The sequence below is a fragment of the Rattus norvegicus genome, chromosome 18, assembly GCF_021556685.1.
Source record: "Rattus norvegicus strain SHRSP/BbbUtx chromosome 18, alternate assembly SHRSP_T2T, whole genome shotgun sequence".
Taxonomy (NCBI): domain Eukaryota; kingdom Metazoa; phylum Chordata; class Mammalia; order Rodentia; family Muridae; genus Rattus; species Rattus norvegicus.
The window spans coordinates 13,886,227-13,899,989 of record NC_141551.1 but is presented as its reverse complement, the minus strand read 5'-3'; the positions used below and the strand labels follow the sequence as shown (position 1 = coordinate 13,899,989).

Genomic DNA, 13,763 nt, shown 5'->3' with positions numbered 1-13,763 from the left:
AGTCCTGATACCGTCTTCTGGTTTCTGTGTCTACAAGGCATGGGGTACCCATACACGCGGGCAAGATACCATACATATAAAATCAAGTATTTTAAATAACTAAAGCAGGTCATGCTTAACCACATGAGCCACAATAATGATGTCTCATAAAATATATGAAATAGTTATCCTGAGACAGAAGCTATGAGGAATAGCCAGACAGATATTCTAGGTTGGAAAGTAAGCTAAGCAAAGTGGAAATCTTCTGGAGGAGCTCCATATTAAACTTGGACAATCAGAGGGAAGAATAGAACCTTGGAGACAAAGCCACAGGTACTCTTCATGTACGGTGGCTTCACCTTCTCCCCTCAGGACAAAACAAACAAAAGAAACAAACAAAACCTCAGGCTAAATTTGTTGCTGTGCTATTAAGAGATGGTATCTTTTAAATTTTTTATGTCATTTTTCTGTGTACGGGTGTTTTGTAGCTTTTATGGGTGTGCATCTTGTGTGTGTGCAGCGTCCCATATGGGCCAGAAGAAGGAGTTGGATTCATGGAACTGGAGTTATAGGCAGTTGTGAGTTACAATGTGGGTGCCTGGAATACAGCCTGGAGGCCCTGGAAGAACAACCAGTGCTCTTATCCTTTAAGCCACCTCTCTAACACCTGAGAGGCAGTCTTTGGAAAAGCTGTTTTGTCATGAGGGATCCATCCTGAAGAATGGATGAGGTGCCTTTATCTCATTGAAGACTCATGTGGTTTCTCTCCTATTGAAAAAAATTAAAACATATACAACCCACCTGGGGATCCAGCCCATATGCATACAGCCACAAAACCTAGGCAATATTGCTGAAGCCAAGAAGTGCCTGCTGACAGGAGTCTGATAGAGCTGTCTCCTGAGAGGCTCTGCCAGAGCATGACAAATACGGGGCGAATGTTAGCAGCAAACCACTGAACTGAGAATGAGGTCCCCATTGGAGGAGTTAGAGAAAGGATTGAAAGAGCTGAAGGGGCTTGCAGTCCCATAAGAACAACAATGCCAACCAACCAGCCAGAGCTTGCAGGGACTAAACCACCATCCAAAGAGTACACATGGACAGATCCATGGCTCCAGCTGCATATGTAGCAGAGGATGGCCTTGTTGGGCACCAATGGGAGGAGAAGCCCTTGGTCCTGCCAAGGCTGGACTTCCCCAGTGTTGGGGAATGTCAGGGTTGGGAGGTGGGTAGGGGTGGATGGTTAGGAAGGGGAATACCCTCACAGAAGAAGGGGAAGGGGGGAATGGGACAGGGGGTTTATTGGATGGGAAACCGGGAAAGGGAATAACACTTGAAATGTAAATAAAAATATCCAATAAAAAATTAAAAAAGAAAAAAAAAAGAAAATGTACACAAATTAGAAAGAACAACATAACGTTATAATCCTTAGTATGTAGTTATATGGTCATTTCTTTATCTAGAAGCTTGGGTATATAAAATAAAAAGTAATGCATTATCAATAATATAACAAAATATCTAAAAACCATACTTCAAATATAACACACTATTGAAGAAAATTTCCTTTGTAATAGCAATTTATACACGGGTCCCTCCATGTGTACTGTTTGGTTGGTGAATTAGTCCCTGGGAGCTCTGGGGTGTCTGGTTGGTTGATATGGTTATATATCTCTCATATATATATATATATATATATATATATATATACACACATATATTATCCTAGATTGGATATAAATGTATATATTGGATTATATATGTATGGATGTATGTATTTATCAATAGCCTCAATGTACCCAATAAGAAACCTGGAATCTATTACATCCCTGTGTTTTTCTTCACATAAGGGATATTGAAGAATCCTATTCAAAATATTCCCCTTTTAATAACCCTAATTTGTTCTTACTAGCTAATATACCAGCAAGCTCTATTTGAGAGTTGATAACTGGTTCATTTTTTAAAATTTTCTTGCGTGGTTTATTTATTATTCTGATTTTTACTTTTTTATTGGATAATTTATGTATTTACATTTCAAATGTTATCCCCTTTCCCCCATCTCCCATCTCCCCTCCCCTCCTCCTGCTTCCATGAAGATGATCCCACTGCTACCCACTGCCACCTCAGTATTCCCCTACACTGGGGAAACAAGCCTTCACAGGATCAAGGGCTTTTTGTCCTAATGGTGACAGATAAGGTCATCCTCTGCTTCACATGCAGCTAGAGTCGTGGGTCCCTCCATGTGTACTGTCTGGTTGGTGGATTAGTTCTCAGGAGCTCTGGTGGGGTCTGGTTGGTTGGTATTGTTGTTCTTCCAGGTTTCAAACTCCTTCAGCTGCTTCAGTCCTTTCTCTAACTCTTCCTATGTCATTTCTGTGCTCAGTTTGATGTTTGTCTGTGAGCATCTACCTCTGTATTTGTCAGGCTCTGGCAGAAACTCACAGGAGATGGCTGTATCAGGATCCTGTCAGCAATCACTTCTTGGCATCAGCAATAGTGACTGGGTTTGGTGGCTACATGTGGGATGGATCCCCAGGTGGGGTTGTCTCTGGATGGCCTTTCCTTCAGCCTCTGCTCCGCTCTTTGTCTTTGCATTTCCTCCCATGGGTATTTTGTTCTCCCTTCTAAGAAGGACAGAAGTTAGCTCATTCTTGGGCTCCACCTCATTCAGTCCACAGTTGGCATAGGAATGAGGGCATGCCCTTCTGAATATGTACCACTTCTCTTGGATTCACTCATAGCCTCTTTGGTTTTCTTCTACCTCAATTAATTGGCTATTGCTGTTCAATCTTCTTTGAAAGGCCACTTACCTTTCTGTAGTCATTAAGACATTGAAGACTCAAACCATAACTTCCTGACTTCTTACATAATGACCCATGTCACATATATCCAAATGTTTTTGTTTGGCTTTGGGGACTGAACTCAAATCCCAACACAAGTGAGGTAAATAGTCTATGGCTGAATTAGAAGCCCAGACATGACCTATGGTTTTAATTAATGAATACATATCATGGGTACCAATTATTTTAGATTCTACCTTAGAAGTACAGTTTATCATCTAAATGTCTACAGCTAATTTGTTATTCCCAAACTCTACATCAACTTCTGAAAGCAACTCAGACCTATGTTCAAACCTAAAACCTTCTGCTTTCATCCACTGGTGTTTCTGTAACAAAGTATAGGGGACTAGGTAATATATAAAGAATGTAAGAATTCATAGTTTAGAGTCTAGAAGTGTACCTCCAGGCACCAGCAAAGACACTGCTGCTTCCAAGATGCTATTTTTCCGCTCTGTGGTGACATGGTATAATAGATGCAAGGGAGAAAAGCTCTGTGAGGCTTCTTTTACAAGGACACTAATCCCACCAACAAGGGCAGCAACCCGAGAATGTCATCACTTCCTCAAAAGCTCTGGCCCTTACTACCATAGCCATCGTGAGGTTCAGGTTTAAATGTATGGATTTAGGTGGACACATATTCTCCAAACACACACAGCACACACTGTTCTCCCAGGTTTGCCTATCGCAGAGAGCTGCATCATTCACTCATTCACTGGGGCAAATGAAGCATGACTGTGAGTGCCTCAGCTGAGTGTTGCTGGAGGTGATTCCCTCCTGGAGTTTATTCGCTCTGGTTTATGTTGGAGAAAGCTACCGTCCTTACACAAGGTTCCTACCCATTAAAGCACTGAGTAATCTGCCTTAATGAACTCTCACCACCACACCACATTGCTCTTCCTTTCCGCATCTGTAAAAATGCTAGGGGAAGTCTATTCTTCATGGAAGACCCTCATTCTCCCTTCCCGCAAAAGCTAAAAGTTAAGCTTGCATGTATGAATATTTTATTAAACGAATTAGAAAGCAAAAGGTGAATATGTAACTATCTCACGGCGACATAAAGTATCAGTAATAAAATATGGTAGTGGTAGTGAATTACACATGGTCAAGGATGCTCTGGCAGGCTGTAAAGTTACCATGTAGCATTTGTTTGCAGGAGGAAGAGCACGGTTTATGATAAGCACCCATATTTTCCAGGCTGAATGAACTTGTGATCCTCTGTTAACCAGGCTGTGCATAGGAATAAAAGAAGCTTGATTTGTTGAATTGCCCGTGATTTGTAACTCAGTCTAATCTATACATTTTCTGACATGAATTGAAACTAGATACTGATTAATACAATTTGATGTTAACCGTGAGTGAGCTATAAATGAATAATGTAGATAAAATCAGTTGTTTCCATAAGTCATTTCCATATTATTAAATAAGCGATGTATACTTCCACTCGTCCCCTACGGTCTGAACATCAGGCATGGAAATGACAAGGCTCAGATTGCGAGGATATCATTGGGTCTGTGTGATTTAGTATCACCAGTAAGTGACTTAGGCAAGACAGAATAATGGATTTCCTAAGTACTTTAAGATATGCTTTCAAAAGCAGGGGAAAGCCAACATGTCCATTCCATTAAAATAATTACATTTCAAGCGCACGCTTACGTTTACCTAAAGATACTAGTACTTTTCTTATCTTTTATAAATTTGAATTTTATAATCTTTTAGGTAAATTGATATTTCATTATATATGCTATTTGTAGAATAAAATAACAGCGTAATTTTTAAATCAATATATACAGTACATGGAATGATCTCTAAGAGGAGCCTGGCTTATTGAAAATGTATGAGCTATTTCCATGGAGGAAAAGAACCAAAAGCCCTTTCCCATTTGCATTTATAAAGGCTTCTTTAAATATATACACTGATGCCAACACAGCCATCAGAAATCAATAAATCACATTCTCGGCTGCAGTAAATGCTTGACACACACATTCATTTTCCTGGTACAAAATTCGCTGTAAAAGGACTGTGTAAATGTTCCATTTTAGTTTAATGACATTCTCCACAGTTAAAATTATGTGCATTACTGCCAGTGAGTGCAGATAGGATTTTAAAGTGCCTACACTGTACGTATCCTTAGCGGCAAGCCATCCAGCAGACCATAGACACTGGCTACAGACCCAGGGGGGAAAAAACGGCAAGGAGTCAGAACGGTCTGAAATGCTGCAATTACCATTTGGTCCAAAATAAAAGGTATCATTTATTGAGACGCTGTTGGGGGATGGTCCGATAAAGGTTTGCGGACAGCCCCGTTTGCCCCGATGCCACCAAATGGAGGTGGCAAAGATCATCAACTTAAAAATGATTCAGGTGACAGGCATGGCAACAAAGTATTCATCAGCGAGGTTCAATTTGAAAGTGTAATAAAAGCCTAAATATGACTCTACCTTAGGTGACATTTATTCCACCAGCTGCCATATATTTTTAAAAGGTCACAAAATTGTTCTATGTAGACACATTGATAAAGTGCAAATTCTTAAAGGAAAATTTGCCATGCATCATAAGGGAGCCTCTAAAAATTCTCCCAGCACATCTGCCGAGAAAGGCACAAATGCACAGCTGGCCAAGAAGCCGAGCATTGAGATTTTGGAGGCAATCCCTTTTTGTCTTCTTCATGTGAAGACTTGACGTGGGGTAAGTGATTTCTACCTCCTCACTCGCCCCGTCCAATACTGCCCTAACCCTGACCCTCTGGGGTCACATGAAGTCAGAATCAAAGTTCTGTAACCGAAGAGAATTTTATTTCATGTTCATCAGGCCGATCATATTCAAACTGTGCTCTGACGCAGTGTAACACTGAACAATTAAAATACTTTTCTGCCTTGAGAGCTACACTTACTTCTTCCCAAACCTCCATTCGGTGCAGCTCCATTCTCAACCTAGCCAGCCTGAATCCTATGGTCAGTCAATAAGCATTTCACAGACCACCTCTTGCCTTCTGCGATTCCATCACTTAAGACTTAGAAATTACCTTACTCTTGAGAAAACTAAGTTCCAGCTTATCTGTTACCAAGGTAACTGCACAAAAAAATTGTCACCATTGTTAGGGTGCAAACAGGTAAGGAGAGCTTTGTCAACTACTGTTTAAGTTCAGCAACAATTGCTACTTCCCTCAGTCTACTCAATTCTTGTCCTGATCCATCATGCTGCCTTCCAAACCATCATCTCTCTCAGAGCAGACAGACTCACTTTTCATCTCCACACTTAGCTATGTTCTCACTCTTTTGCTATTCCCCTTTGATCTCAGAGTCAATATATGTACAAAAATGTACACACACACACACACACACACACACACACACTTTCCTTATCAAGAGGCTTCTTTTTAGCTGCTCTGTGTTGTAAGCTACTAGGAGGCTAAGCACCTGTGATTTTATTTCTAAAAATGCTGAGGTTGTAACCACAGTGTGACTAATTTATAATTAAAGACTTTTATTTTTATGAATGCATATCTATATATGTGTCTGTCCTGTGTGCAGTGCTTACAGAGAAAAGAAGGCATTGGACCCCCTGGGACTGCCACCCAGTCAGAGTGTTGGGATCTGAACACAGAGCTCTGGAGACGTAGTACGTACTTACAACCACCGAGTCATCTCGCCATCACCATAGTGTGACTAGTATTTTAAAGACACATCTTTAATGAACAGTGAGCTCACCACAGGCTCGTTCTAGACTCGTAACACTGAAGGGCTCTCTCTCCATGTAGGCCTAGGTGTGCACCAAGGAGAGTGAGACTCATTTGGGAGATCATCTATGTCAGCACCTTGGCCATGGACTTCAGTCTCCAGAACCACAAGTAAAGATGTTATCATTCTTTGAGAATCAGTCTGTTGGGTTGTGTTAGAGCAAAGCAACTACTGAATTCAATAGCTTATGAATAAGATATTCAATATCTCATACCATTTTTAAATCACACAATGTCTTTGGCTAAAGTTCCTCATATCATCCCTTCATTTATTTATTCATTAACGCACTCATTTATACATCTATTTACTTTTAATTAATGAATCCCGTTCATTCATTCATCTGTCTACTCATTTGTTCACTCATTATTCCTTTTGCCCATCCATCCATCATCCATTCATCTATGCATCCATCCATCCATCCATCCATCCATCCATCCATCCATCCTTATTTCTTGACTCTTTTCCTATTTACCACACACACTGAACAGAATAAAGTCACACTCTGGGATCTTTATGCAAATGAAGGCAAACAATGCCTATGTGCAAAAAAGAATACAAACGTATGACAGAATAACTAGAGAGGGCACCTTAAAAAGGAGATAAATTAAGAAAGGCCTGTGTTACAAAATCCTATCCTCTAGACATAACGGCCATGAACTCACAGCAGCTGGGATTGCCTATGCTCGGTCTGCTCAAGGTTAGACCTAACAGCCAGTCATAGATAAAGCAAGAGATTATAAGGCTAAACCTCTCCCTGCTAAATTACTGTCTACTGATAGATGCCTGGGAAGGGGAGGCTTTAGATGCGCACCCACTGAGGGTAGCTCCACAGCCAGGACCACTCAAGTAGACCCTGGAGAAGCTGAGTGGGTTGGATTACAAAACAAAGCAGAAAGTCATGATCATGGAGAAGGGACCCATAGGGAAGACAGATAAGAAACATATAACAGATATAAAGAGATAAGAAAATGGGAGGTGGTGAGAGTCACCAGAAAACACGATGTATGTGAGGGAAATTGCCAAAGAACAAATTAAAATAATTAAAAAAAGGAAGGCCTTTTAAAACAGTACCTTTGGGTTCTCATGGATAAGAGTGAGCTCTGGCTAAATGCGACAGCAAACACAGCAGAGCATCTAAGACACAGTGCACAGGCTTACAGCCTGAGTAACATTAGGAAGAGAGCATGGCTGAGCACAGCAAGAGTGGGGGTCCCTCATCATCTCTTCCCTCACCTCACTCCTCCAGCAAAGCTCTTTATGAAACATAAGTCTGTACATGCCATACTTCCACTAAAATCTCCTGTCTAATTTAAGCTGCTTAGGGGCCCTGAGGTCTTTCTTAAGAGTCTTCAAATTCAACTTTGTAGTTTCCATGCCTTCACCTGATATCCCCAACCTTCCTGGGTGCAGCCAGAGCTCTCTGCCTTCTCTGCCTTTGTGAACTGGGAATGAGGAAGATCTCGGAGGGGAAATGTCATGAACTAGAAGTGCATTATCTGGTGTTCAAATTCTGACTCCCTTGATTGTTCTTGGAAGAAGTTAGAATGTTCTAGGTCTTGCCCTTGATCTTGAGTTTCATGTATGGGGACTGGGGATAAATGACACAGAAGCTTTATTGTGAAGGTTAAGATTACATATATGGAAAGCTGGACATTATGAATGATTAGTCCTATTGTTGACATACATTGCTGCCTCTACTTAGATCATCCTCCATAATACTTTGATACATATCCTGATTCTTTTTAGAGCTCTCTGCCCTCAGACTATAATTAGTTCCTTTAGGCCGCCATAGCAGGGTACAAAAAATACCACTACAGCCTGAGTCGAGGATGACAGGAAGTATGAGTTTTAAACATTATGTTACCAGTGCTTCTTACATAAATAAATATCAAATTAAAAGTGGTCGAATAATTATTTGAATTATATATCCTATGCCTACGCCAAAAGCTAGGATTGGCTTATGGCCAAATGATTCAACTTGACAAAAAGCCTGTCAAGGGCTTAAAATTACGACCCAGTGGCAGCACATCTGTCCAGCATGTGTGAGGCCTTGGGCTCCATAGCCAACAACCCATATACTTAAGAGTTCGGTCAGTCAAGAGTGCCAACAAGCACAGACAGTTCAATCAAGGTTGGACCATTAGAGGAGAGTAGATTGAAGCTAAGGTTTATAAAAGCCGCAGCTATGAGGGAGAAAAACTGAAAAAAAGAAGGCACAGTAAGCCAGGACTAATTGTACAAAATATTATATGACTTGATGTAGTAAGAAGAATGATTCCAGAACTCTGCAGAGAAAAAAAAAGAACTGTGGGTAGGGCTTCCCTGCAGGGGTGTTTTTTAAGGATCCAGTCTGCACTGGTCACAGAGGGAAAGTGTGGGGATCAGATTCATTTTTCTTTATGACACAGCTGTGGATACCAAACAATCAGAAAGCAGACGGCCTCTTCTTTTGCCTTCTGAATAATTCAGGTCTGGAGTTTAGATTGATATAAGCCCCCTAGCCCGTGTGTGTGTGTGTGTCTAGTGAGGTGAGGCATCTATGTGGCACAGCACAGAATTACAGGCTAATGCATGGCAAGGCAGCAGTCAACAGAAGCACAAAGAGAAATGTCAAGCTTGGGACTGGTGAAGAAACACCTGCATGAGCAGGTGCGCCTTGATGTAGTTGTTTAGGACAGAGAAGGAGCCTATGAGAGGTGGATGACTAGGTAGGGTCTGTCCTCTAGTCAGGACCTGAATGTTATAAGGACTCATCCACATAGGAGTGGTTAACTGGCCAAGGTAAAACAATGACCGCCTATAAAGAGATGACATCAAGTATTTATATTAAGTGTGACAGAAGTCGATTTCTCTCAGAAGAATCAGAGAAGAGATAGGTTGAAAGAAAAACACTAGACATGAACCACAAAGTATTAAATCAGGTTTGAATTCATGGTTTACAAGATAGAAAGTGACGCCTAGACATAAATGTAGATGTGTACTGTGTACTAGTTACGTACCAGATTCACTGTTCTCTACATGATGCTCACTGAAGCCAATACAGAGGTAAAGAACTGTCCACACACATGTATAGGGACATATGCAGTTTGTGCCAACATGTATTTCTCAAATCTGTCACAGATCTGGGAGAAGCAGTACCCCAACAGTGAAGAAAACATCTTTCATGAAGTCTGGATTTCTGGATTCCAAACTACACTAAAGTGGTGGTTTCTTGGCGAAAGGGTTCATCCTGTACTGGTACCAAGAATTTACAAGACAAGATCAGAACGTCTTGACCTTTGTGCCTCTTTGTAAAGAAGAAAGATCTCAGGCAGTAATGGGGACACATCTGTGAGTACAGGAGCCACCTTTAATGGTCTCCTGCTACCTGAATGTGGGGCAATTGAAGCATAATGACCTATTAAAAACAAATATAAATTAGTAAGGGGGATGCTTGAAGAACAACAAGATATTTACATTGCTAAAATTAACTTCCTTAAAAAACTATTTAATTTCAAAGACGAAGGAATTGTCTTTCATTAGTGAAACTGAGCAGTAACATTCAGGAACACAGATTCATTGCTGTCCTCCTCCCAAGAATGTAATCTGATTCTGATCATGAGAACACACTATTCTAGCCCAGATTGGCTTACAGTCTTCAAAGATGTCATGGTAAGACTAATGTCTATTCCAGACAGTGGTCAGCAGTGAAAACATTGAATAGAGTCACATATCTGTACATGGCCTTATTGATCAAAGGGGATCTCACTGGAACTCCTGGCTAAATTGGGTTGGAGCTCAGATCACAAAGAAACCATTACTTCTAATCTCTGGTATCTGCTGCTTATACTAGGCTATGGAGCGGAAGGCTGTAACTTCTGTGTTTTATCATACAGATATGTCATGGTATTTTTATCAGTCCCCACTGGCCTCTACACTGCTCCTTGTCTCTCCCACTACCCCTCTTCCTTCACTTACAGAGTCCCCTTCCTGTTTTCCTGTGACATATATTCCACTATCTCTAATATCATAATATATTGGGAGGGAAGAAAAGTAAATTTCCAGGCCACAAACACTCTGCAATGCACCTTCTAAAGGTTTATGGCTATTTTAGAGGAGAGGACAAGGAGGAAGAGAGTGACAGCCCCTGAGGACTGCATTGTCTCTGCTCTCGTTTACTTACTCATGAGGCAAACCAGAGTTAAGGAGGTTGAGGTGCTGATCTGAAGGACAAGCCAAAGATTTGATACTTGGTCCTGATGGAGGATAGAGAGCCAGGGAAAGGACAGGAGTATGAAAAAGGCCAAGACAGAACTCATTTGGGGTCTACCACTGAAAACTGCATATGAGAAGGGAGAAGAAGTCCTGTACCCCAGAGTCCAACTGAAACCTCGCACCAGCTGCAACAAGAAACTCTAGCACAAGTAACATCTGCCACAAAGGCTGTACCCACAGAACTAAGATGCCTGTCCTAGAGATGTTTATGTTAAAGCGGCAATGTCTCAGGCTTAAGGTTTGAAGGTACGTGATTTGGGTGGGACCCCTCTCCCCATAGAGGTGGCCTGCTAATCTCAAACTTAATTTTATTTAGAGTACAGGTAAAAAGCCTTTAGGAGCCCTTCATCTTATCAATTACTCAGGAATTACTCAGTGATTAGACAGTGCTCAAACTCTACCACATTCCTGTCTATTCTTATGTATGAGTACAGTGACAGCAATGACCAGAGTTTCTGCTTTGTGTCCTGTTTTATTCTGAGTACAGCCCCCCCCCAACCCGAATCCACCTGCTTATGCCCATTTTAAGGTATCTTTAATATAAGCTCTGACTCTTTCTTATAAACGAGCTACTCTGAAGTCTTTTCATAATCCACACCACAAAACCCAGCTTGTCCAGAGTAAAGGCTCTTAAAACTCTAGGGGAACCCCTTGGGCTGCGTGGGTAGCAATGTGGGGCTGTGAAACTCAGTTTAACCCCTCTTCTGAAGGTACAGTTAGTTACCTAGGAAACATCCATTCATTCCTACTGAGGACTCTCAAAGAAAACTTCTTAGAAAAAAACCTTCAAAGTGACTCTGACCCTAAGACAAGGGCACAGCTTCATGGCAGGAACACTGAAAACACTGTCCCCAGAGTAGGACCTCACTGACTTGAGCCTGTCTGTGTCTTTCATTCTCTGGGCTAGACTCATGGCTTGGTATGAGGGCAGGTGACCTCAGCACGAACCATGAGTGTGAATTTGGGGGCTTATGTTTTAAATACTGGGGCAGATTCATTTTCTTCATGGAGGTGAAGCAGGAGGTAAACGTCCTTATAGTGAATTGATCACAAAGGGACTCATATTTAAAACATCAACTCACTTACAAAATTCACTTTGCCAAATAATGCAATGGTTTCTTCAGAGTAACTGAATTCCAAGATTAACAACCAAAACCATACACTAATAAGCTAACCCCTGTTACCTTATGTCCCTGAACCAACAAATCACGTTGAGGCTTTGGTTAGTTTAAGATGGATGTCGTTACTAGCTGTATAATATATAAAGAGTCACTTCAAGGGTCAAAGCAGATGGAGCACTGTGATAAAACAATTAACAGTAAACAATTCCCGATTGGAGACAAACAGGACTATGAAGAGAGTGGAGAAAAGGCAGAAGAACACGGTGAAGAGGTTATCGTCCTAGTTGCTGGCAGTTGCGAGACAAACGGAGAGAGTTTGCTTTTGTATCTAAGGATACAATCATGCAATGACCTCACTTTGCAGATGTCGGAAGTTAGGTATCCTACACGGTTGGTTTGGGCTAGTAAGAAGGCAAAAAAACTTAAAATATTCAGGGAAAAAAAACATGAGAGTTAGCTCATGGGTGGAAGTTTTTAACCCAGTAAAACTCCCAGGGGTTTCATATAATTATAGAGCCTTCCACAGGCTCAAATAAACGGATGCAATCAGATCATATTCCCTTCACCAGGAAACTGGTGGTTGCAGCAATCTGGAAACTTTCTAGCAGACAGCAGTACCTTGATACAGCGGGCAGGTTGTGTCAAGTCGCCTGTACGTTAGCCTCCCAGGTGACATCACAAATCTCACTGTGTTCAGAAGAGAAAGGAGAGAGGGAGAAAGGGAGAGGCAGAGTGGAAGAAAGAAAGAAGGAAGGGGAGTAGGGGGACGGAGAGAAAATATGGTCCAAATCTCTCTCTTCCAAATGCTGACAAAGCCATTAGCAGACAATATCCTTCAAAATTACTGATGATGAAATCTTAGTTGTTTTAAGTGCGTTCAAGAACGCCACACCACAGGCAATCTGCAATTTGAACCTACTCATTCTGGGGTGAGAATATGGATACAATTCTGTCCTTTATATGTCTAAGTTTAATGCCCAAGGTCAGGCTGCTATCTCTTATCTCCACAATTTCACTTTCTGTAGCCCAGTTGCCCCTGTCTCACTTCTCTGCCTGTCCCATGAGTCACTTATAGGGCTGCTAGCTCCCTAGGAAATAAGCATTGAATTTAGTTTGTTAATCCTCTTGTCCTCCTCTACGTCTAGCCATGAAAATATCTAAGTAAGCAATGGCATGCGTGTGTCGTTTCTCATGTGAAAAATCTTTGACAGTTCCCACTGGTTTCACACAAAGTTCCAAGTCTATGTAGCCTGCAATCAGGTCTTCAAGTTTCAGAGTATCTTCAGATTTCTCTGGGGATGATATTAGCCACATGGAAAGGCTGGGTCTACTGGACTTTCATGTGTGCAGAGTGTAATGCCCTCTGTTCCTCCAGGAAGACGCTCTTTACTTAAAAACCACGGCTCAGTGCTTCTAAGGCTTAGCCCCATGTTTCCCTACTACCGAGCTCCCGCTAATACTACATTTGGATTAACTGTTTTCATTCGTGATGATTTCAAGGGACTTCATTCTTCTGTTTTTGACACTTATGTGCCCCAGTCATCTTACTAAATTTAGTGTACACCTATGCAGGCATTAATCTTATTTCCTAATTATAGAGAAAGCCACACAAACTTCTCTCTCACAGTTTCCTGCATTCATCAAGCAAATAACACTCAGTGCATGCTCTGTAAGTATTTCTTGAATAAGTAATCTCCCAAAGGGCTAAATGTTATTCAAGAATGGGTATTGTGCCAAATTTATTTATATTTCCTTCTTATGGTAGCTAAAAAAATGGAGTAGTAGAAACTGCTATGGCTTGAATAAAATATTAGGCTTCCACCGTGCTCCCTTGGGTT

General features: G+C 41.3%; 1 protein-coding gene across 1 annotated transcript in view; it reads right to left on the bottom strand.

Moving 5' to 3' along the window:
- Asxl3 (ASXL transcriptional regulator 3) overlaps nucleotides 1-13,763 on the bottom strand; it is a 107,918-nt gene that overhangs the window by 49,174 nt on the left and 44,981 nt on the right. The gene's annotated exons all lie outside the window — the stretch shown is intronic.